Below are 24,836 nucleotides of genomic sequence, written 5' to 3' on the forward strand. Positions count from 1 at the left end.
GTAGAAAAACAAATGGGCTCACTTCGTAGAGAAAACAAGATGCTAGGGAATGATCTACAGCAGAAAAACATTGAGCTGGCGGAAACCAGGAAGAGACTTCTAGATTGTCAGATTGCATTAAAAAAACTGATTCGCGATTAAGTTTTTCGATGTAATACTGGAAAGTTTTCAACCGAAATTTATGGTTGTTTGTTAATAATTAGGATAGTTTTGAACTAAAAATGATGGCAAATAATAATTGCTTTTCAAACAAATTCCTTAGATTAAAAGTTTTATTTGGTTTTTTTAGAGCATCATCACTAAAAGAGAAGATCCTCGACGCTTTCCAATTCATCCGAGCGACTGCAAGGAGAATCATGACGGGCGAATCAAAAGGAAACAAGTTAACAATTTCCTCAGCGCCATTGAAGACTTTTGTTCGAGTAACCTCAGCGTTCGTTTTGAAAGACGGTTCGGTTCGGGTTGTTTTGGCGATGGGATTGTTATTCTTGCATGTAGTTTTGGCTTCAAGGGAAGATTCAGTATGTCATCAAAATTGCCAAAAAAGGCTCAGAGGACGAGTTGATACTAGAGGGGAGAATTCTTCAAAAACTTTTAGATTGTCCTTTCGACTAAAGGCAAAGATTCTTCGCCTTTGCCTACGGATACAACAAAAATCAGAAAGGACTTGTTTGTGAACGTTTTTTTGATTCCTCAATTAGGCAGTATGCAACTCAAGCTCTTGAAAATAATTGGGTTATACGACTCATTGAAATAACCAAAGCCCTCTCTTTTATGCATGAGCGACAAATTCTCCACTTGGACTTACATTCAAGTAATGTTTTAGTCTCTTCTGAAACGTCTAAAATCATAGATTTTGGTGAAGCAACTCTTGTAAACTTCCCAATAACTTTTACATTAGATTGCGAAGAACGGAAGGAGTACAATTTGAAGTACAAGCAAGTTGAGTTTGAGTTGCGCAATGAGAAAAATTTGCAAACTAAAAAGTGCTCTGATGTTTACAGTCTTGGAGTTTTAATCTCATTCATTGCTAAAAACTGCCTTGTTGCTGAATCTACAAAACCCATTCTTCACAAAATTGCAAAAAGTTGCTGTGCGCAAAGAGCTATACGAAGCTCACTTGTTTTAGTTCTGGCTGGTTTAAAGGAGTTCAATTTTGAGTAGTTCTTTATCAAAAAATTTTACATTTTGCCATTTTCACTACCAAGAACAGCGGGTCATTTTGTTATGTTGGTAAAGGGAAAAAATTCATTCTGGGAAAAAAGAGTCATGAATTCTCAATCTAGTGTTGCTTCTGGATCAGGTGGTTTAACAAACTCACAGTGGCTGAATAAAGGGGTTAAAATCTCTCACTCAACACGTTGAAGATCCAAAACTTGCTAGAAAAGCAGGAAAATTGGTCTGGATGTTCCACGGAGACAAAGATATGAACCCATTCACTCTAACGTGCAACCATTCCTCATGGCCTGAAGGAGTATCTCTGGAGGACAAGATGAACATGACACAGCCAACAAAATTGAAATTCTCAACTACTGGTGACGGAACCTTCTGGGCAAGTTTTGTTGGCAAGGTGATGACAGCACAATCGAAGCAGGCCAGTGAGGTAGTTGCAAAAAAACGGCAAAAAAAGATGGATGAGCCGGCCGCCAATGTTAGCAGTGTACGGTACGTCTCTTGGGATATGAAATCTGATGTAACAATCATTCATGCAAAAAGGTGTCAAATTGTTCGAATTATAGAAACTATCGATCCTTCAATAAATGAAGCTTCTTCTTGGTGTCTACCTTTTGTGATTGATTTTTCATGATGTTATGCTTAGTGTCTCTGAGAATTACTCACTTCTATTGGATACATCAGTAATGGAGAAGGAAAACCGGAGTGAAACTGCAGCATCAGAAGCAGCGCCAACACCATGCAAGAAAGCTAAGGCCTCAAAGCTGAAAGAAGCCGGACATTTGGAGCCAACTGTTGAGCCTGGAACCTCATTCAGCAAAACGCCATCATCCGCCTCCAATGCAACTGGGATCCCTTCAAAGGTTTGATTTTATCAAAACAATTTTTTTCTAGTTTTTTTTGTCCAGTGGTATGTTTTGTTTCATCAACAAGTTTTCCAAAGCCGTTTATTTGAAGAAAGCGCTTAGAGTGAAATTAACCTGAGAACGTTTTAAACTTAAAAATCCCAAACTGTCCGATTTCTTTTGATGCTTCCTTTTTTTCGTTACACTAAAGGACTCACAGTCAGTGGAGGGCGTCTCAAATAGAGAGGTGATGGATTATGTGACACGCAAGTTTTTGAAACTGACCGAGATCAGCGCTGAGCACAACAAAAAGCAGATGCAGGAGTCTGCAAATTTGAGACAAAAAGTGCTTGAAATGTTCAAGCCTAAAGGAAAAGCAACTGGTGACTCCAAAGCAGAAGATGTCGATGAAGCAGCATCAAATGATGTAGAACCAGTGATGCTAGATGGTGGAAATTTGATGGATTTTCCTGTTTCCGATAGTGCGTCATCCTTTGACAGGCTGCTCGGTGCAAAATACTTTAGGTGTGAGGAGCATTGTACTTTGTTGTTCGAGAGACTCGGCTGCAAAGTCAGGAGAAGCGGAGGAAGAGCTCCCTGTGATCCAGCTATTGAAGAAGAGTTGACGATTATGCACACATGAGCATAGTTTTGACCTTTATTCGCTTTGTTTCGCGTTGTTCGATTTTTGATACTCGAATAGTAGTTCGGATTTCGTTATATGAAATGTTTGACAAAATTGTCATGCACATGGTTCAATTAAGTTGTTTTGCGTAATTAATTACACCTTTTGTTTGTACTAGAAAATGTCAAGCAGAAGTTTCGGCAAAACTCGGAAGAAGCTGTCATTGAAACTATTCGTGGCGCCAACCTGTATGGGGCTGAAATCAAGCAGAAGTTTCCAGGAGCGGAATAGAAATTCTCAGCACTGAAAAAGTATTTGTTTAGAAGAGCTTGTTTCATAATTCACAATCAAACATCTGGGTTTCTCTCCTCAAAGGTGCATTTTCTGTTGCTTGTTTATATGCGAGTGATTTTCAGTTGCATTGCATCTTTTGAAGTGTTATTAAAATTGCTCTGTTACTGTAAGGTCTTTGAAATGGCTTCTCTGTTGCATTTATAGTATTATTGTCTGTTCGTTATTCTGCAGCTTATGAAATGTTGTTAGTATTGTTTTGTTACTTTGAATTCTTTGAAACTGCTTCTCTGTTGCATTTTTAGAAAAGTGTTTTCTGTTCGTTTTTCTCAATTGTTTTTTTACTTTCATTATTTGAAGTGACCAAAAAACCAGAAAAAGAAAAAACTAAAAGTATATCAGGCCACGATTCATTAGTTTTTACGCGTTTGCATCAAATGGAATGAAAAAAGTTTTTCAGGTCAATATGATTAATTCAAATTCTTCGAGTGAACAGGAAGACACTGTTGTCACATTTAGAAAAACGCCTTAAAAGAAGTCCGATGTCCTAAGTTCTTCAGACAAAGAGGAGTTGAATTTATCGGCTGTTTTGCAATCAACCCCAATAAGCCACGAGCGTCAAGAGTTTGAAATGTTCACAAAGAAAATTGATGAGACCTTATCTAGCTACAAGTCAAAACTCAAACAAAACCGAGATGAAGAAAAAGCTAACAATGAAGAGTTTGTAAGGGTCCTGAACGTTGTTTTGAATGGGGATTTACCAGAAGTGGACAACAGCGTGTCACAACCCAAAGTCATATGGATCGTTTGCATCAAATGGAATGAAAAAAGTTTTTCAGGTCAATATGATTAATTCAAATTCTTCGAATGAACAGGAAGACACTGTTGTCACATTTAGAAAAACGCCTTAAAAGAAGTCCGATGTCCTAAGTTCTTCAGACAAAGAGGAGTTGAATTTATCGGCTGTTTTGCAATCAACCCCAATAAGCCACGAGCGTCAAGAGTTTGAAATGTTCACAAAGAAAATTGATGAGACCTTATCTAGCTACAAGTCAAAACTCAAACAAAACCGAGATGAAGAAAAAGCTAACAATGAAGAGTTTGTAAGGGTCCTGAACGTTGTTTTGAATGGGGATTTACCAGAAGTGGACAACAGCGTGTCACAACCCAAAGTCATATGGAATGTCAAAAATCTAATGGGGTTGTACGCAGGACCAGAGCCCTCAAAGTTTGGCCGTAAACTGGCTGTTGAAATGTTTGGGGAGAAAGAGACCTCATTGCTGAAGATCCAAATTTTTGGTCCTCTCAAGGGCAGACGCGAAGCAAGAACTCCTGTGTCCGAGGAAGCTCGCCACGCTTTTGAGGGTTTTTTCAACCTAATAACAATAACACCTTTTGTTTTTCTTTCTCATGTTTTTTCTAAGATATCTGGACTTCTCCTGAAGAAGATTTGACTATAACACTCACTTGTCTAATTTAGTTTGAATTCGTTGTTTTGAATTTTTCATACACCTTCCCTGTTTTAGTTGTCGTGAAACTCAAGTACCCGAAAATGTCTTGTTTTGCCCATAAGGAGGCACGGAAGTCAGCCAATCAGATGGGTTTCGATTTCAAGCACAATAGCAATGAAACCACTCTTCTGCCAGAAAACTGAATGTATTATGGTCATCATTATTTGACTTCCTGCGCTTTGGTGTCGTGACTTATTGTTGAATACCAAATGTCACCAGAAATTAAAAGTTTCTGCAAACGTTTTTTTACAAGTGCGTTGCTAGTTCGCAAAAGTTTTGTTGACAAAAATCAGCTTGCTTGTTTGAATTATGTTCTTTTTCAAGAGTTATCTCAAGAGTGCTTTGCAATCGCGCAAGTTGATGCTCATGTAACTAAATCAATGATACAGAATAGCTCTCGTGAATTGCAGCCAATGGTTGAAGTGTGGTCTCACAAAGAGTACGAGGACTGCCTAAAGAAGAATCTCATGTTGCTTCAGTTTGATACTTTACTTAGATGCTGCTATGTTGACGCACAGACAGCCAAATTTTCCTTCAAACCTGATGACTACGGTGGTTATGGTCTGTTCTATTGCGGAAATGAGCCTTTGAAACCTTCCTCATCCTTCTCCAAAAAATTTTTGCTCTCTGTCCTAGGTTACAGAGAGAAGATTCCAAATGATGTTGTTAGAAATTTTGCTGAAATATCCATTTTTCAAAGAACGGATATCTGCAAGTTCGACAGAATAATGGTTGGAGCGACTCGTTTTGCAAACCACAGCTGTCGACTGAAATGCAAATATGACGTGTTTGATGACGGAAAGCGGAAAGCTATTAAACTAGAAATCATCTCGGAAATAATTCCAGGAGATGAAATAACAGTGTTTTACTCCTCAGAACACTTTTTTGGTGACTGAAATCACAATTGCCAATGCCCTCACATTGATCTGCATTCCGTTGCTTCTGATGTGCTGCCTGTTTCGAATCGACTTGTTTTCCCAAGAACGCCCTTAGTTTATCCTCAGAAGTGATCCAAAGAAAAGTTTCTTAGGACTGAAGAATTTCGGAACTTTAGCGACAGCAGTTCAAGTTCGGAAACTCGCAATGAAGAATCTAGAGACTCATTTAGTCTAAACAATGAAGTTGGTAGTCCTAAGACAGCTTCTCCCGATATTCTGTTTGTTTCTTCCCCTCAGGGTGGAGCAGATTCACCTGATTTTGACGTCAGTACTCTAGCATCGGCAGGCAACGCCAGCAATGATGACAAAACGTCTGACAGTGACGTATCGAACGCTGAACTGTTGTTTTTTGGCGTAAGTATCAGCAATTTTTTGTTATGTGCGCATGAAATAATTGCAAACCATGATACTCCTGATAATGAAGCGAATGAGTGGTTCAAATTGATCAGGAAAACTTTTCCTGAGAAAAACATTCCCAGCTACAGATCTGTCGAAAGAACACATGGAATCACGACAGCTGAAGAAAAATAGCGGTCTAAGCCATGCGCAAACGGAGAGTTGTGGCGGTTAGAATTCATTGAAGAACTGCAGAACGTTGTACAAGACAACATAAAGGCCATAGAAAAATATTCGATTTCTAAACAGAACGGAAAAGATTTGAAACTACCAACAGCATTTTATGATGTCAAAAGGGAAATTAATGATTGTCTGATCATAAATTTTGGACGGTGTGAAGGTCGTAAAATCAAACAAACAACCACTTTTGCCTGTCTGTCTAGCATTTGCGAATCTTCCTCCAATAAAAAGGTGTATGTTTCGCAACATCGTCCTTGCTAGGTTGTGGTTTGGATCTGGCAAACCAGCTTGGGATGTAGTGTTTGAGGTTTGAAGTTTAATTTATTAAAACTGTGGAGTCAACAATCAAGTTTTTTATTTAGTCACTTTGTTAATTAGGGCTTCGAAAGAGAACTAATGACGCCTTCATACGTCCTTTTTAGAGAAACACATAGGAAACTGAATTTCGAAGTGGTTCTCTTAACTGCAGACCTTCCGGCGAAAAGCTCTCTCCTCAATATGCAACAGTTTAATGCGTACTACGGCTGCACTCTATGTAATGTCGAGTGCCTGCGTGGAGACAACAACCTTTATTATCCTAACCAACGATTTCCAACGCGAACCCCCAAAGAACACAAAACCTATCGGCAATTCATAGCGGACAGTAACTGCTCCTCTTATAAGGTAGTCAAGGGTCCTGCTAAAATTTTTGATATTGTGCCAAAACTGCCGTTGTCCGCTCCAATAGACTATATGCATCAGATTTTGTTGGGTGTTGCCAGAACAGTTCTCTTTATTATCAAAGACAGTTTCAAGAGAAGACTGGCTGGCTTCGATGCTTCTCTTCGTGATGTGAAGATTAGCTCATAGCTAATAAAATTTTCAAAAATAGAAAACCGTGTTTATTTTTTTTTTCAGTTAACCGACGATTTCAAACAAAAATTGCGACCATTGAATGAAATTAAGTTCATCAAAGCAAATGAAATTAAAGTTTGGTTGCTCTATGTGGGTCGGGTCCCATTGTTTTGCGTGGCTCGATATCTCCAGCTTTGTAAGAACGACTTCATCTCTTGAGCTACTTTACAAGACTGCTTCTCTCTTCTAATACCTTTGTCAATGAAGCCGATAGGTTGATAAAAAAGTTTCCGCGCCAAATCGGAGAAATTCATGGCCCCGATATTTTTTCACCAAACGTTCACTACCTGAATCATCTTTCTTGAAAGTCGAAAATTATGGACCAATATGGTGCACATCAGCGATAATGTTTGAGTCGGCAAACTACCTTTTGAAAACAAAATTCACTGGAACCGTTAACCATTTGCGATTGATCATAGAAAGGTATAACAGAAACAAAAAGATCAGACGAGAAATGCCTGCAAACGATGCTCCACTTGGTTTTTGTCAAAAACTTCGAAAGGAAAGAAAAACGATGCAACCAAATTTACGCGTTCCTAAGGTTTTGTCAACTTTTGAAATGGAAAAAACTTTTTTGACAGTTTACGAGTCAAGAATTTTAATATTCATTCATTCCAGAAAAACGAGCACAATGCATGCATTTCATTTATACGAGATGGCACTGCAGTTTACGGCCTTGTTGAACAATTTTGTTCAGCCAGAGATGTCAACTACGCAATCGCTTCTACTTTTAAAGTTCTGAAGACAGAAAAACCTGAAGACGTCAGTCTGAACTTTTTCTCCTATATTGAAGTCGAGTCTGGAAAACGATCTGAATGTACTGCTTCTCAAATTTCCGGAAAAATGGTCAAAATTTTGTGTAACTCAAAGACTTTCCTCACCCCATTGCTAGACGTGTTTGAACATGATTGATTATTTTCGAGATTAACTCCTGCAAAAGTTTATTTGTTTGCCGAACTTTTTTTTATTGTGTAGTTTTTCTAGATAATAAAGCTTGCGTTTTATTTATTTTGTTCACCTATTGAGAAGACAAATGGGTAGACTTAAATTAGAAAAAAACATTCTTCATTAATATTGTCTTTTGGTTTGCTCCAAACGACAGCTGTACGTTTATTCATTTCAGAACTAAGTTTTATATCAAAGCCACAAGTCGACTCTAAGTGTTTAGGTAACGGTTACTTATCAACCATATAATGTTCCATAATTGTAAACCTACAAACCATAGAAAGTTCCACAATGGTAAACTTACAAACCACAGAAAGTTCCATAATGGTAAACTTACAAACCACAGAAAGTTCCATAATGGTAAACTTACAAACCACAGAAAGTTCCATAATGGTAACTTACGAACCATAAAAAGTTCTTTAATGGTAACTTGACAACCATAGAGCTCCATAATGATATATTGCCAACCATAACACGACCATCATTCTTTTATGGAAACTTAAAAACCATAAAATGGACCATTATGGAAACTTACAAACCATAGCAAGTTCATAGAAAGAAATTTTTTATGGAACTTTATGGGACCATTATGGAATTTTTTATGGTTGGTATGTTTGGTCAACCCGGGTCTTCAGAGAATTTTGGTTGAGTCCAGATTCCCTTTCAGTGGACATTTTTTCTATAGAATTTTTCGAAACGTTTTTTTTTTTGCGAGTCCCAGAAATCGGCCAATTCTGGCATTGGTTCCAAAACAATTGGAGAGATAACCCTTCCTGTAGCTCGAGGCTTAATAACTTTCAATCGCATCAGACGAAAATGGGGCGGCGGGCATTTTTGTTCGCTAGAAGACTACATTTGATGAGCATATACTTTCCTGTCTTGGCTCCACACTCCTCTGCCTCTGAGTTGAACAGAACACTTATATCAATTTCTAATGGGAGACCGTTTTTTGTAAAGATCATGAATGGAAACTCATAAAAAGAATTTGAACATTTTCTAACTAAAAGAAGTAACGATGCTATGATTTAACGTAACTAACGTACCTGAAGAGGCCAAATTTGAGTATCATCTCTACAAAGAGATTATTTACTCGAAAAAAAAGTAGATCAAAACAATTGATGTGACAATACAAAAATAAAGAAATTAATGAAGAGCAGCATTTTCAATTTTGAATGACATTTCGCTAGTCCCCTGAATTATATTGCTCTCCTCACCCGCTTGCAATAAAAAGTAGGGTTATGCTGATTTTTTTCAAATACTATTACTTGATAAAAGTATTCGTTTTGTGGGACAATGCAGTTTGCTAGTTTTACATCTAATTATTTTACAAAAAACTCTTAAGTTGATTTTTTTTGGTTCAAGTAATTTTTGGCTTGTAAGACGGTCTATTTTGAGTGGCTTGTTTGACAAATGCCGTTTGAACATGTGTGACCAAAGACAGTTATTTATGCAAATAAGTCTAGACTCAGTTCAGTGCTTGTCAGCTCTACTGTCCAGTTACAAACATGACACGTAAAGATAGAAAAATCAGTTTAGTTATGTCTGTTTTCCGCTAATTAAATTTGAGCTGAAGGCTAATCATTCGACATGTCAATATTAATAAAGCTGAAATTGAAATTGAAAGTGTCGCTTCATATTTAGAACAGTTTGTTTTAACAATACCAAATTTATCGCTTCCTTTTATAAAACAAAATTGGCCGTGGAACCAGACGTTTTATTTTGAACACTTACTAATAAATATATGTACTAGCTAGTTATAAATGCAACTTTTTTACTAACATGGTCGGTTGGTTAGCATGGGGAAGTGGGGGTTAAAAAGCAGCAGCTACCCACACACCGCAATTGAGTTGAAATGACATTCGCAATTACTGAAATTTCACTCCAGGAATGGAATTTAGCATCAAACAATTATAAAAAGTGGTTCTTAATTACGCCATGAGAGAACTCTCTCTCCAGTCCCTCTTTCCACCTAAAATGCAGTCGAGTATTTCGCTTCTACAAATCCTAGACTTGCTTTATTAGATCTAAATTGACTCCAACTATTTTCGCCTCTTTTCAAATTCAATTTTTATTTCCCCCCACTTTTATTGCAGCTTGTTTCCATAAATTTTTGATACCCCACTTCTAGTTTCTTTCCGCTTTCATTAAAATATACCTTTATAACTTCCTAAATATCGCCACATTTCGTTAGCAGCAGTTATATTCTCATTTTTCTTAATATGTCACCGAGCAACTGTGAAAATTGGTTTAAAATTTTAAATCTATGGTCCGCGCAAAATTATATTTCCGGGAATTAATTTTTTTCATTCAAAAAAATTGGAACTAGTCAAATTTGGGAGATTTCCTCACTGAATTTAACTTAAATTCTGAGGTTTCTTTTCCTCGTAACACACAGAAATGTTGAGTTATTCCACGAATGCTGTTATTTGTTTACACTTCTGTAAATTTTTCGCAATAGTATTGACTGTAGAAAAATGAGGAAAGACTTGAAAGGATTCTTTATTTGTCTTAAAATGACCGAAATTTATCACTTGGGTCGTAGATAAGTAAGCCCTGAATTTGATTTCCCCTTGAATTTAACTTACATAAATATTTGCACTCTCCTCGAGACGAGATGTGTGTGTGTGTGTGTGTGTGTGTGTGAGGTATGAGAAAAATTTCAGCCCAGTTTTACCTTGTTAGTTCACACTTAACCCCAGTGATTAGAACCCATATACGGGACTGGATTGTCGACCTATTAATACTGAAGTGATGAATAAAGCAACATGCAAGCAAGAATTTCTCGAACAAACAAATAATTGCCCTAACTCATTATCCCCTGAGACCAAATTATTTGATCAAATTCCATATGTATTTTGCATTTTTTGCAAGTCAAGTGGTTATTATATTTATCATTATCCTGAGCTTCTCGCCAGAAGACTGGTTAGTTAAATTGAGCCTCAAGTTTTACAAGCTATTGTTGCTCGAACCCTCGAAATTGATTTTGGGGGTTAGGAACTTGATGCTACCCTGGCTGTTTTTGTCATGTCAGTTTTGTCAAGTCAGTCTTAAAAAAGGAATTTGATCTGTTAATATGAAAAAATCAAAACAAGAACTTTTGTGAGCTAGTTGGAAGCCCCTCCTCCTCCCGCCAGGTCGTCCAAATTTTTCACCCTTTCTGATATGAAATTTAGATGAAAAAATACGAAGTATCCAAGGCCTCGAGATATTATTTGCTGAAATTACTTAATAGTCAAATAGGTCCAGAAAAAATGTCATAAAACGTTTTTATAAGCAACAAAATAACGCAAAAAATACCTTACCGCAGAAATCTCTTACTATAAATAGTTTTCAAAAGCAAATGTCAACCACTTCTGACTTCTTCAATTAAATCAAGAAAAATAAAAGAGCTTATTGGAAATAGGTTGAGGGAATGGAAATCAGGAAATGAAAGGGTTTTGGAGGACGAAAATATATGTGGGGGTGGAAAATGTGGGTGTGGGGGAGGAGAAAATTTATAAAGGAACTTGGTTCCTTTACACTCTCGTTAACAAAAGCCAAAATTTGAAATGAAAATGTAAACACACAGAAATAAAGCACAAAAGTTTTCATTCTGGTATTGAGTGTGTGTGTTTGTGTGTGTGTGTGTGTGTGTTTGTGTGTGTTTGTGTGTGCGTGTGTGTGTGTGTGCTTGTGTGTGTGTGTGTGTGTGTGTTTCAATGAACTTAATTCGGTGACCCTTCGGAGCACTTGACAGTCTGGGAATACACGGCATAGGGTTAATGCTGGTCTTTGGACTATTCCTGTAGCCGTCTGGATGTCGAAACTGCTAGCTATTGCTTCTGCACCTCTGTGTGCTTTCACAACCTTCCCAAGAGGCCAGATGCCTCTTGGAGTGAAGTCCATGAAAACCCAAGCAATGTCACCTTCATCCAACTCATAATTTGATTATTGGTACTTCGTTTTTTTTGTTGAGCTCAGGAACATGCTCTTTTAGCAGCCTGCTCCAGTTGTGGTCAAGTACCGCCTGCGTCAGCTTGAAGTTCTTAGTGGAAAACCGCTGGTTGTTTTTCAGAAGAAATTTAAGACACACGTGAGGTCTGCGAAAGAGGAAAAAACGAGGAGTAAGTGTTCCCTCATCTAAAAAGCTGCAGCCCACGGCTTCTGCCACCATTTTCTGAGAACTGAGAGTTATAGTTTCCGACTGCCCAGCACTACTAGAAGACTTCTCGTCGCGATCTGTATCAGACTCTCCCAAACTCCTTCAAAGTGTGGTGCCAAAAGTGGGTTGAAAGGCCAAAGAAGCTTCTGTTGAGCAATTGCAGTCTGATGTACTTGTTGTCTGACTGGTAGTTTCTCTGGAACTTGAACTTCATTGCTTAACTGGCTCTAATCAAGTTTTTGTCATAGTCACTCACAACGAGCTCAGGGTATCCACATCCTGACACAAATCTGCGGGGACGGCCATGAGAAGACAATCGGTTGAGAGGTCATGGCATACTTCTAGGTGGACAGCTCTGGTGACCAGGCATGTGAACAAGCAGAAGTAGTACATCTGAGTACCCTCATTTTTGTCCTCAATGTAGAAACTCCAAATATGGCCATTCCTGTGTTGATGAAAGGGTACCGCTTGTTTAGGTCTGGAAATTTGAATTTAGGCAGATCAGCCATCTTGGGTCTCCCGTTGTCTGCCGTCCATCGTCTGCGAATGAAAGAGTATTTCCGCAGACTTTTCAGCACTTTTCTCAATCCAATCATCAGGAAAGTTTGATACAGATGAGCCTTTACATGTTGCACGCCCTATCGGCCACAGTCATGGTGTGCCTTTTCAATCAACAGTCTTGTAATTTTGCTCCTGCTATGGAGAACTAGGGGATATTTTGCGCTGTAAGTTATAGGTGCCTGGTTGAGTCTTCATCCTACCCTCAAGAGTCCGTCGTCATCTAAAAAGGGAGTGAAGGGCATCAGCTTGTCTCATTTCTCAAATTTGATTCCCTCCAACAGTGAAAAAATTGTTCCTGAGAACACTCGTTTTAGGACAGCGTGATCAGGTAGTTTCTTGCCTGGTTTTCATCTGATGCAAAATTGTCAGTGTTGGAGGTCTTAGGTGATTCTTTTTTCTTCTCCTTAGGAGTTTTGTCTTGAAACGTCTTACTGCCTGGAACACCATTCTAGTAGAGTTGAGTAGTCGACTCCAGGTTGAAATTTTTTCAACCTCAATTGCAGGCGTTTAAAGATGTATCGCTTGTGTAGGGCACATGCGGGGATTAGTATCCTCGGCGAAGTTCCAGGAATCTTGAGGTTTGCTCAGAAAGTCCGGTGGTTTGAGCCACGGCTTTGGGATGTCTGCTGAGGTGAGGCTTCGTCTTTCGTGGTTACCGGGAATGATCTTTTCCGGGATTTGTCTCCAATTGTCTGGGTTGGAGTTCTCGTCAATATGTTGGCAATGTACATCTTTTGTCTCTGTTTTTGGATTGGATCCATCCAAATTTGGCAGTGATTTCTATCCAAAAGTGCTCTGAATTTATGATAGTTGTCATCTCGCTCTCACAGAACCCAGCTAGCACTGCTCCAAGTATTGCCACTTCCCATTCCAGTTTGGAATGCTCAGCTGCTTGGTCGGTGCCGTTTTTGTTGTGCTGATTACATATAGGGATGTGGAAGATCCATCGGCGTTGGGAATCAAGCATCTAGGAATTTGAATTGAAATCATGCGGTCGAACTCATCTATCCTCTCCTAAAGTTCTTTTTGATATCATTCTGACACAAGTTGATCCCAGTTTCTTCCTTCTCTAATGATTTTCTGGAGAATGCATCTAATTCTGTTGACAAACGCGGAAACAGTCCAACTGGATCGAACAGAGAAGAAGCCATTGATGGCACCTTTCTTTGAGTTAGTTGTTGCCCTGGGTAGAAAAGTTTCGGTTTTGCAAACATCAACTTGTCAGTCTTGGGGTCCCGTGTCTGACCAAAAATTCTTTCAGTTTTCATTTTTGTCTTGTCTTCGTCCCGTAGGTTCTCTATTGTGGTTGTTTTTTGCTTAAGAATTTCGTTAGATGAAGCCCTATTGTCTGTAGAAGAGTTTTGATCTCCTCTGAACTTCTGGAGGCAGCCTCTTAAGAAGGATTGGTCTGCATGAATTCATCCTTGTAGAACTGCCGCATGATTGATGAGTACGCCTCTGGATGCTCTTGTTTTTGGTCACTTGCACCTTTCTGCAGAACAAAGATCGCACAAGAAGGTGAGCATTTGGCTCCAAAAAAGAGTCAATTGTATTTGAAGATCTTTTCATTGCCATGCTCTGTCCACAGAAAACGGTGATAGTCCTGGTGTTGTGGTTGGATGCCAATCTGTATGAACATTTTCTCGATGTCAACTGTGATTGCTACTGAGTACTGCCTGAAGTGGAGAAGAAGGCCATGTAGGTTGCAGAATAGATCCGGCACTGTAAGCAATGCTTCATTCAGTGACATTCTCTTTTTTTTGAAGCAGCGTTTGTAACTCTGCGGATTTTGTCTGGTATCTGTTTGTTAATCCCTAGGTGATGAGACAGGTACCAAACAGAGTGCAAATGTGAAGTAGTTTTTATCAAAATCTTTTTTGATGGTTTGCTCGTAGCGGTCTCTCATGTTTGTGTCTGTCTCCAGCCTCTGTTGCAGAGCATGCCACTGAATTTTTGCCATGAAGTAGTTGTTAGGGAGTTTGACGTCTTTCTTCAATGGAACTCAAATCTGGTATCTGTCACCAATGTTATTTAGGGTATCGTTGAGGTTGGACAAAGCTTCTTTGTCATTTTAAGACTGCCTCTTGGAAGAACACTGATTGAAGTTCACTCCTTCAGAATAGCTGGAGAAGGTCTTCATCTGGCTCACCTTGTCGTCTCTTGATAGGATTGAAAAGTTGCCTGGTTTTCATCTGATGCAAAATTGTCAGTGTTTGAATTCTTAGGTGATTCGTTTTGTCTTCTCGTTAGGAGTTTGGCCTTGAAACGTCTTACTGCCTGGAAAACCATTCTAGTAGAGTTGAGTATTCAACTCTAATATGAAATTTTTTCAACCTCAATTACAGGCGTTTAAAGACGTATTGCTTGTGTAGCGCACATGCGGGGATCAGTATCCTCGGCGAAATTCTAGAAATCTTGAGGTTTGCTCAGAAAGTCCGGTGGTTTGAGCCACAGCTTTGGGATGTCTGATGGGGTGTGGCCTTGTGTGTCGTGGTTACCGGGATTGATCTTTTCAGGGATGCGTCTCCAAATGTCTGGGTTGGAATTCTCGTGAATTTTACTCAATCTGCTGGCAAGGTACATCTTTTGTCTCTGTTTTTGGATTGGGTCCATCCAAATTTGGCAGTGCTTTCTATCCAAAAGTGCTCTGAGTTTATGGTAGCTGTCATCTCACTCTCACAGAACCCAGCTAGCACTGCTCCAAGTGGTGCCGATTTCCATTCCAGTTTGGAATGCTCAGCTGCTTGATCAGTGCCGCTTTTGTTTTGCTGATCACATATTGGGATGTGGAAGATCCATCGGCGTTGGTTGCCCTCACGTAAACTATGGCAGCAGTTGTACTCATTGAGGCATCAGTGAATTTGTGACGTTGATGGGTTTCATTAACGTTGGGAGTCAAGCATCTAGGAATTTGAATTGAAGTCATGCTGTCGAACTCATCTATCCTCTCCTGTAGTTCTTGTTGATATCATTCTGACACAAGTTGATCCCAGTTTCTTCCTTCTCTAATGATTTTCTGGAGGATGCATCTAATTCTGTTGACAAACGCTGAAACAGTCAAACTGGATCGAACAGATAAGAAGCCATTGGTAGCACCTTTCTCTGAGTCAGTTGTTGCCCTGTGTAGAAAAAATTCGGTTTTGCAAACATCAACTTGTCAGTCTTGGGGTCCCGTGTCTGACCGAAAATTCTTTCAGTTTTCGTTTCTGTCTTGTCTTCGTCCCGTAGGTTCTCTATTGTGGTTGTTTTTTGCTTAAGAATTTCGTTAGATTAAGCCCTACTGTCTATAGAACAGTTTTGATCTCCTCTGAACTTCTGGAGGCCGCCTCTTAAGAAGGATTGGTCTGCATTAAATCGTCCTTGTAGAACTGCCGCATGATTGATGAGTACACCTCTGGGTGCTCTTATTTTTGGTCACTTGCACACTTCTGCAGAACAAAGATCGCACAAGAAGGTGAGCATTTGGCTCCAAAAAAGAGTCAATTGTATTTGAAGATCTTTTCATTGCCATGCTCTGTCCACAGAAAACGATGATAGTCCTGGTCTTGTGGCTGGATGCCAATCTGCATCTAGGAATTTGAATTGAAATCATGCGGTCGAACTCATCTATCCTCTCCTAAAGTTCTTTTTGATATCATTCTGACACAAGTTGATCCCAGTTTCTTCCTTCTCTAATGATTTTCTGGAGAATGCATCTAATTCTGTTGACAAACGCGGAAACAGTCCAACTGGATCGAACAGAGAAGAAGCCATTGGTGGCACCTTTCTTTGAGTTAGTTGTTGCCCTGGGTAGAAAAGTTTCGGTTTTGCAAACATCAACTTGTCAGTCTTGGGGTCCCGTGTCTGACCAAAAATTCTTTCAGTTTTCATTTCTGTCTTGTCTTCGTCCCGTAGGTTCTCTATTGTGGTTGTTTTTTGCTTAAGAATTTCGTTAGATGAAGCCCTATTGTCTGTAGAAGAGTTTTGATCTCCTCTGAACTTCTGGAGGCAGCCTCTTAAGAAGGATTGGTCTGCATGAATTCATCCTTGTAGAACTGCCGCATGATTGATGAGTACGCCTCTGGATGCTCTTGTTTTTGGTCACTTGCACCTTTCTGCAGAACAAAGATCGCACAAGAAGGTGAGCATTTGGCTCCAAAAAAGAGTCAATTGTATTTGAAGATCTTTTCATTGCCATGCTCTGTCCACAGAAAACGGTGATAGTCCTGGTGTTGTGGTTGGATGCCAATCTGTATGAACATTTTCTCGATGTCAACTGTGATTGCTACTGAGTACTGCCTGAAGTGGAGAAGAAGGCCATGTAGGTTGCAGAATAGATCCGGCACTGTAAGCAATGCTTCATTCAATGACATTCTCTTTTTTTTGAAGCAGCGTTTGTAACTCTGCGGATTTTGTCTGGTATCTGTTTGTTAATCCCTAGGTGATGAGACAGGTACCAAACAGAGTGCAAATGTGAAGTAGTTTTTATCAAAATCTTTTTTGATGGTTTGCTCGTAGCGGTCTCTCATGTTTGTGTCTGTCTCCAGCCTCTGTTGCAGAGCGTGCCACTGAATTTTTGCCATGAAGTAGTTGTTAGGGAGTTTGACGTCTTTCTTCAATGGAACTCAAATCTGGTATCTGTCACCAATGTTATTTAGGGTATCGTTGAGGTTGGACAAAGCTTCTTTGTCATTTTAAGACTGCCTCTTGGAAGAACACTGATTGAAGTTCACTCCTTCAGAATAGCTGGAGAAGGTCTTCATCTGGCTCACCTTGTCGTCTCTTGATAGGATTGAAAAGTTGCCTGGTTTTCATCTGATGCAAAATTGTCAGTGTTTGAATTCTTAGGTGATTCGTTTTGTCTTCTCGTTAGGAGTTTGGCCTTGAAACGTCTTACTGCCTGGAAAACCATTCTAGTAGAGTTGAGTATTCAACTCTAATATGAAATTTTTTCAACCTCAATTACAGGCGTTTAAAGACGTATTGCTTGTGTAGCGCACATGCGGGGATCAGTATCCTCGGCGAAATTCTAGAAATCTTGAGGTTTGCTCAGAAAGTCCGGTGGTTTGAGCCACAGCTTTGGGATGTCTGATGGGGTGTGGCCTTGTGTGTCGTGGTTACCGGGATTGATCTTTTCAGGGATGCGTCTCCAAATGTCTGGGTTGGAATTCTCGTGAATTTTACTCAATCTGCTGGCAAGGTACATCTTTTGTCTCTGTTTTTGGATTGGGTCCATCCAAATTTGGCAGTGCTTTCTATCCAAAAGTGCTCTGAGTTTATGGTAGCTGTCATCTCACTCTCACAGAACCCAGCTAGCACTGCTCCAAGTGGTGCCGATTTCCATTCCAGTTTGGAATGCTCAGCTGCTTGATCAGTGCCGCTTTTGTTTTGCTGATCACATATTGGGATGTGGAAGATCCATCGGCGTTGGTTGCCCTCACGTAAACTATGGCAGCAGTTGTACTCATTGAGGCATCAGTGAATTTGTGACGTTGATGGGTTTCATTAACGTTGGGAGTCAAGCATCTAGGAATTTGAATTGAAGTCATGCTGTCGAACTCATCTATCTTCTCCTGTAGTTCTTGTTGATATCATTCTGACACAAGTTGATCCCAGTTTCTTCCTTCTCTAATGATTTTCTGGAGGATGCATCTAATTCTGTTGACAAACGCTGAAACAGTCCAACTGGATCGAACAGATAAGAAGCCATTGGTAGCACCTTTCTCTGAGTCAGTTGTTGCCCTGTGTAGAAAAAATTCGGTTTTGCAAACATCAACTTGTCAGTCTTGGGGTCCCGTGTCTGACCGAAAATTCTTTCAGTTTTCGTTTCTGTCTTGTCTTCGTCCCGTAGGTTCTCTATTGTGGTTGTTTTTTGCTTAAGAATTTCGTTAGATTAAGCCCTACTGTCTATAGAACAGTTTTGATCTCCTCTGAACTTCTGGAGGCCGCCTCTTAAGAAGGATTGGTCTGCATTAAATCGTCCTTGTAGAACTGCCGCATGATTGATGAGTACACCTCTGGGTGCTCTTATTTTTGGTCACTTGCACACTTCTGCAGAACAAAGATCGCACAAGAAGGTGAGCATTTGGCTCCAAAAAAGAGTCAATTGTATTTGAAGATCTTTTCATTGCCATGCTCTGTCCACAGAAAACGGTGATAGTCCTGGTCTTGTGGTTGGATGCCAATCTGCATGAACATTTTCTCGATGTCCACTGTGACTGCTACTGAGTACTGCCTGAACTAGAGAAGAAGGCTATGTAGGTTGCAGAATAGATCCGGCCCTGTAAGCAATGCTTCATTTAGCGAGATTCTCTTTTATTTTGAAGCAGTGCAAAGGTGAGAATTTTTGATCAGAATCCTTTTTGATGGTTTGCTCGTAGCGGTCTCTCAAGTTTGTGTGTCTCCAGCCTCTGTTGCAGAGCGTGCCACTGAATTTTGGTCATGAAGTAGTTGTTAGGGAGTTTGAGGTCTTTCTTCAATGCAAGTCAAATCTGGTATCTGTCACCAATGTGTTTTATGGTATCGTTGAGGAAGGACAAAGCTGCTTTGTCATCTTAAGACTGCCCCTTGGAAGAACACTGATTGAAGTTCAGTCCTTCAGAGGAGCTGGAGAAGGTTTTCATCTGGCTCGTCTTGTCGTCTCTTGATATGATTGAAAAGTGCAATGCTTGTGCTGTGTGATTGTCCGGGCGTCTTCTGTGTGTTTCTCCCAGGAATGGACCCTGTCAGTGTTCAACCAAGTAGAGTGTTGACTCCATATGGGGTACCAATGGGTGCCGTTGTGAACTGTCTGAGGAACTTTTGCTGTGAATGCATCTGCTCCAATCAAAATTCCTATCCGGTTGTCCCTGATTGTTGGAAATTTTATGTTTTGAAGGTGAGGTCTCTGCAGATCTCATTCGACATTTCAAATTGAACTCTTGGCCTCCGAAATCCTCCATTGTTGTTGCGTACACAAGGAGTTTTTTTACAGGACGACTGCTGTACAAAGCTCCTATGCCAATAATAACATCTGCTGTTTTAACTGAGTGTTCACCATGAAGTGAATCTAGTGGTAGGACTATGTCTTTGGGATGTTGAACTTGAAGTGCATCGGCTATCTTTTGTGTTAAATGTGTGTTGTCACTGCCACTGTCCAGCAATGTGTTGGTTTCAATGCAGAAATCTCTGTTAAAAATTGTTACTGGTATCGCCTGCAACTGTAAATGCGGTCTGATTCAAGAAGTTTCCTTTTGGTTGCTGCAGATGAACTTTTTGAACTGTAGATGCAGAGTAGTTGCCTGCTGCTGGAACACAGTCCGCTGAGTGTTTTTCTGTTGTCTGTTATTGTTGTTCTGCGTGGTCATCGGCTGAAGATGAAAACCTTTTTTATTGCAGTTGACCCCGTGTGAAATGTTGCTGTTAGATCCACCTTGTCTGCTTTGGTTTTCATTCTGTTGGTTGTAGTTTGAACTTGTCTGCTGCCTTTGGTTCTCCTTATTGAAGTTAAGTCCATAGTTTTAACGGTTTTGGTTTGTTTGATTTCTGAAGATATTGTTTTGTGATATTTGATTCTAGTTCCCACTTGGTTGTGAATTTTGTTTTTGCCGCCTTGAATCCGCCCTATGGAGGGTTGAGTGATGGAAGCTATTGCAACTGTCCGCGAGGCACATTATTTTTGATTGACAAAGACTCTTTTCGTCAGCTCTTAGACAATTAGGGCAGAGATTGAACCTCCTCACACAACCCTGTCGGACATGCCCTGAACTTTCCAAGTATTCGGGATGTCGACAAAGGTTGTGGTTTTGTGAGCAGAGTTGACGTGACACGTCCGTTGGCCCCCTACTAGAATAATTGTTCTTTCTGGTTCTCTGGTTCCGTTGTTGCGAGATGTCTTCGCAGCCTCTGCGTAGGAGTCATTCCAAAGTGGGTAGCGTTAGGTTGTAGCAGGGCTTTGGTTCTTGTGTGTTGTTTCCATCTCATTATTTTGGGAGCGTTCAAATTGTCTCTGGCCATCCTCAGGAGAGCTGAAGACTTAAGATCAGCTTCGAAGTTGTGAAACCTAAAGGTTTGTAGCAGTCTCCTCAAAAAAGATGAGAAGCTCACAAAAGAGTTTGGTTAGTCTAATCTGGGTTTTAGGCGCTTCTCCAATTAATCCAGATATGCAGCGACAAAATGCTCTGGTTTGCCAAATTTTCTGTTCAGTTTAGCGATGGCTTCGTGGTAGTAGTCCCCATTGTAAGACTATCCACTTATCGAATCTGTTGCTTTTTCTTTACAGAGTTTTGTAGGTAGGTCATTTTTTGGGCATCTTGGAGGCCACTGTTGTTGTTGATAGTTTCTTCGAAGGAACTGAACCACTGGAGTCATTGCAAAGGATCACTTGTAAAAATATTAATCGATAGCTTACGCAAACTTAGTGTGTTCTGGAACATCAGTGCTTGTTGTTGCATCCAGTCTGGTAGTGAACTCGGGAAACTCGGGAAGCCAATGTATAGGATGTTGTTATAGCCGTTGTTATAATGTCCATCAAGTCCGGCACAATTGTTCATTGTTTTGCGGTGTGTACCTATGGCTCATGGTCTAACCAGTTGGGTTATTGTTATGAAAAGAAACTGGTTGTTGGAATTGTCCTGCTCTGCTATCATTCTCATGTCGGCTCTGTTCTGTTCTCTCGATAGACTTGAATTTTGGCAGTTTTCATCTGATCTTTGTGCACCAGTGAGAAATTCCCTGTTCCGTCTTCTCTTTTCAATGTTCAGAAGGGGTTGAGAATTATCAGGGTCTTCAGAGTCCGACGAAATAACAGTGTTAGGTTCCTAATTCTTGCGGCTTAGCTGATGTATAATTGCGTAAAGGGTACTATTTTCTCGGTAGATTAGTTGAAGACGCTGATGATGTGTTCAAAACAGACTCAGTTTTGTCAAGTTTTATCCGTTCTGTGTGCTTTTGCTCTCTGTTTGCGTCTCAGTTCGGTTCTGTTCCTCTCGGCAAATTCATTAGCAAGTGTTGACACTCTTCACTTGTTAGCTGTAGCTTCATGAGTTCACTGCAACTTCTGTCTAACTGCTCCTTCTGAGACCTCAAGACTTCCGAAGTTTTACGTAGTATACTTAGACATTCATTACTATTGCTCTGTTGATCAAAGAGGTCTTTTACTACTTTCCAGTCCTTCATCTTCAGCTGAAGTTGTTGCTTGAGGCTGTTCTTTGCTGTTGATGTTTTAGACTTGTTTGGCATGTTGACTGTGTCTGAAAGCTTGTCTTTTTTAAAAAAAAAACATATAATGCACTTTAATTGCACTATTTTTCCTTGTAACAGCTCTATTCTGGATTTTGCTATTTTAAACCTACTATTTGAATGAGGCTCTTGCTTATTGTGTTTAGCTAATGCTTTTGTTTAAAGATTTTCGGCTATGTTTGCTCTTTGTTATCACTAATCAGTGATACCTGATATAGATGTGATGCTTCACTAATCAGAAGTTGTATAGAGTTAAACTTTTTCACTAATTAGTAAAATTTGTAAAAACTTAGGTAAATGTGAGACTTGTCCGGTTGCCTATTTGTTTTTCGAGCGCGAAAGAAAGAACCCTATCCCGTGGAGGCTAACTTTTGATTAATGTGTGTGTCTACTGACAATGGTGGGGGGATAACTTCACGTTCCTATAAACCATAGTGCAGCAATAGCATACCAGGCCTTGCAACTAATCCTCAGCAATGGGTGTGTAATAGTGCTGCTTTAACTTGAGCGACACTATATTGATCCAACGACACCTAGACGCCCTTTAATATCCAGCCTTCTAAATGAGACATTCAAATCTGCAAGTAAGGCTAGCTCGTCTGTCGTGACTGAGCATCCCACGCAAGCATTCTTCTCAGGAGAACTCTCATCTCAGTCTCATTTTTAGGGACAGTCTCAAAAATCAGTTGGATCTTTTGTGATTGTGGTGTTTTTGATAAAGAACGGGAAAATATCGAAGCCGGAGCTTGAAATGTGCTAATTGACAATTGTCTAAGTTTACCCTGAAGAAAATCATAAATTCCGCAGTCTGAGTCGAGCAAGTTTCAACGGTCCATTTTTAACCCTAGGATGCGACAGAAATAATTATGCTCTTCGGCCTAAATCTTGCATACCAAGACAACTTTTCAATAATATTTGTATTTCAGAAAGTTGCAACCAGGGTAGCAAATCAAGCTATATATATATATATATATATATATATATATATATATATATATATATATATATATATATATATATATATATATATATATATATCATAATTCTCGCCATTGGCACACAAGTTATGGTCAAAAACGGGAAATCCCTTTCTATAAAAAATTTTGAAAGTAATTGTCAACCTCTTCTGACTTCTTCAATAAAATCAAGAAAAATAAAGGCCCTCAATGGAAATAGGTTCGTGGAATGGAAATCAGGAAATGAAAGGGCTTTGGAGGACCAAAATGTAAGTAGGACGTGGAAAGTGTGGAGGTGGGGAGAGAAAAGATATTAAAGAACTTGGTTCCTTTACATGATGTTTTAGCTATTGGATATTGAAAACAAACACGATTTATCATAAACAATTATTAAATAATTAATTATTAATAATTAATATCATGATAATTAATTACAAAACTTGGGAAATCCCATTCAGCCTGTTTTTGGGGAACATTGCATAAAATTTGTTTTAGTTGGTCTTGTTTTATGGATCTAAAATTTTTCGTCTGAGACCCGTTATCATCTTATTACTTTTTATCCCCTCTAAACTAACAAAGTGAAAGTTCTCGTCAAAATAACAAGCACCTACGTGACGTTTTAATAGTAGAAAAATAAGTTATGTTTCTTTCATTTTACTTCTTTTCTTTCCACCAGCAATTTTATTTTTTCTTTGCTGATTGCAATCAAGATCTTGAGATTCAATACCAGTTTTTTGTCAGGCACAAACTGGGTTAATTTACGCCCAGTCAGTTTTTAGCTGATTTTTTTGAAGCCGTTGTCATAGATAAACGGCTCTTGTTATTACTGTGAGAAGCAACTTTTTAAAAATATTTATTCAAATGGTTCCTTTCAGCAAAATTGTTTAAATCCGTTTTGTAGCAAGCACTTCTAATCTAGTCATAATTCAGTTTATACCGATACATTTTGTCTTTTGATTTCAGTCTTTCCCTTTTAACCATTGCTTATATTATGTATAGTTCTCCATTGCACCGCAAAAAAGCTGTTTAAGCATTTGTGGTGCAATCGAAAACTATACATAATTTAAGCAATGGTTACGGGGGAAGACTAAAATCAAAAGACAAATTCTACCGAAAAAAAAATCTCCTGAAGCATTTCATGAGAGTCAGATTTGAATTATGATAATTTGATCATTCTCTTAAAATGAGCAACTCATGATCAGTTTGGATATTTTGCTTTACTAGCTGGGAGAACCAGTAGCAAAATCTGAGCCTCAAATTTTAATGCAGTTGCTTTCAAGGTCACTCACTCAGTAATTAGCAGCTATTTTGTTCACGAATAGACAACGACTGGTGCAGCCATCAAACAACGACTTGTGCATGACTTTTTTCCCGTCATTTTGTTTTGTGACTGGTCTAACTCAGGGCCCCTCTTTTTTTAAGAAATGCAGAATGCAGGGTCAGTTTAGCACTACCTGCTGAAGACAATATAAATACTGATATTTTTTTATGAAACAGAACCAACTGAGTTCAATTCTCACCCCAAGCGAAGTATGAAGAACTTTTTAAAGATGCCACACACCAATCAAAGAGAGGTCGGCAGACAAGAGACGAACGGGCTAAAGCTTCAATGAGAGTTCAAGTGTAAAAAACTGACCGAAATTGGAATATTTTGTGGTCCAAAAAGCCATCAAAAGCCATCAAAATTGTGTCTCGCTACTCTATCTCAACATTGGCGCGGAACGACGATGATTGTTCAATTAAATTATCCTCAAGATACAATAACGGAGTATCCCACTAAACAGTCATTTGAAAATGACGGAAGTGTCTTTCATCCGATCTCGGAAATTTAATTCGAAAAGATATATAATTCTCTTATACAGCAAGGAGGCTCGGTAGTGTGCGTTCGCACATAAAGTTCCCACCCCGCTCATCCGCATTTTTTGGCAAAAACGTCTATCAAATGAGGAACAGATCGAAAACCCCCAAAAAATCAACTATTTTTCAAAAAAAAAAATTGTATGAAGAAAAATATTGCCTCCAACGCAAATATCTCACTGGAGTAAAAATGCGGCATTAGATTGATGAGATCAGTCATTATTAAGTTAAGATGAACGCAATTCAAGACGAACAACAAAACCAAATTACAATATCAACAAAAATAATTTAAATCCAAAAATTTATGTCCGTTTTTAACAAAAAC

The 24,836-nt window shown here is 39.3% G+C and overlaps 1 protein-coding gene across 4 annotated transcripts in view; it reads left to right on the forward strand.

Annotated features, from left to right (window-relative positions):
- Positions 1-24,836, forward strand: part of LOC142345918 (muscarinic acetylcholine receptor M2-like) — a 170,088-nt gene that overhangs the window by 59,446 nt on the left and 85,806 nt on the right. For 3 of the 4 annotated variants that reach the window (XM_075398370.1, XM_075398372.1, XM_075398376.1), the window contains exon 1: positions 10,283-10,720. The exons of the other annotated variant lie outside the window; for it this stretch is intronic. The gene's annotated coding sequence lies outside the window, so the exon portion shown is untranslated. Of the gene's footprint in view, positions 1-10,282; positions 10,721-24,836 lie in introns of those variants that run through there. 4 annotated transcript variants of the gene reach the window in all.

This window comes from Convolutriloba macropyga, chromosome 9 (assembly GCF_964194025.1).
Source record: "Convolutriloba macropyga chromosome 9, txConMacr16.3, whole genome shotgun sequence".
In the NCBI taxonomy this organism is placed as follows: domain Eukaryota; kingdom Metazoa; phylum Xenacoelomorpha; order Acoela; family Convolutidae; genus Convolutriloba; species Convolutriloba macropyga.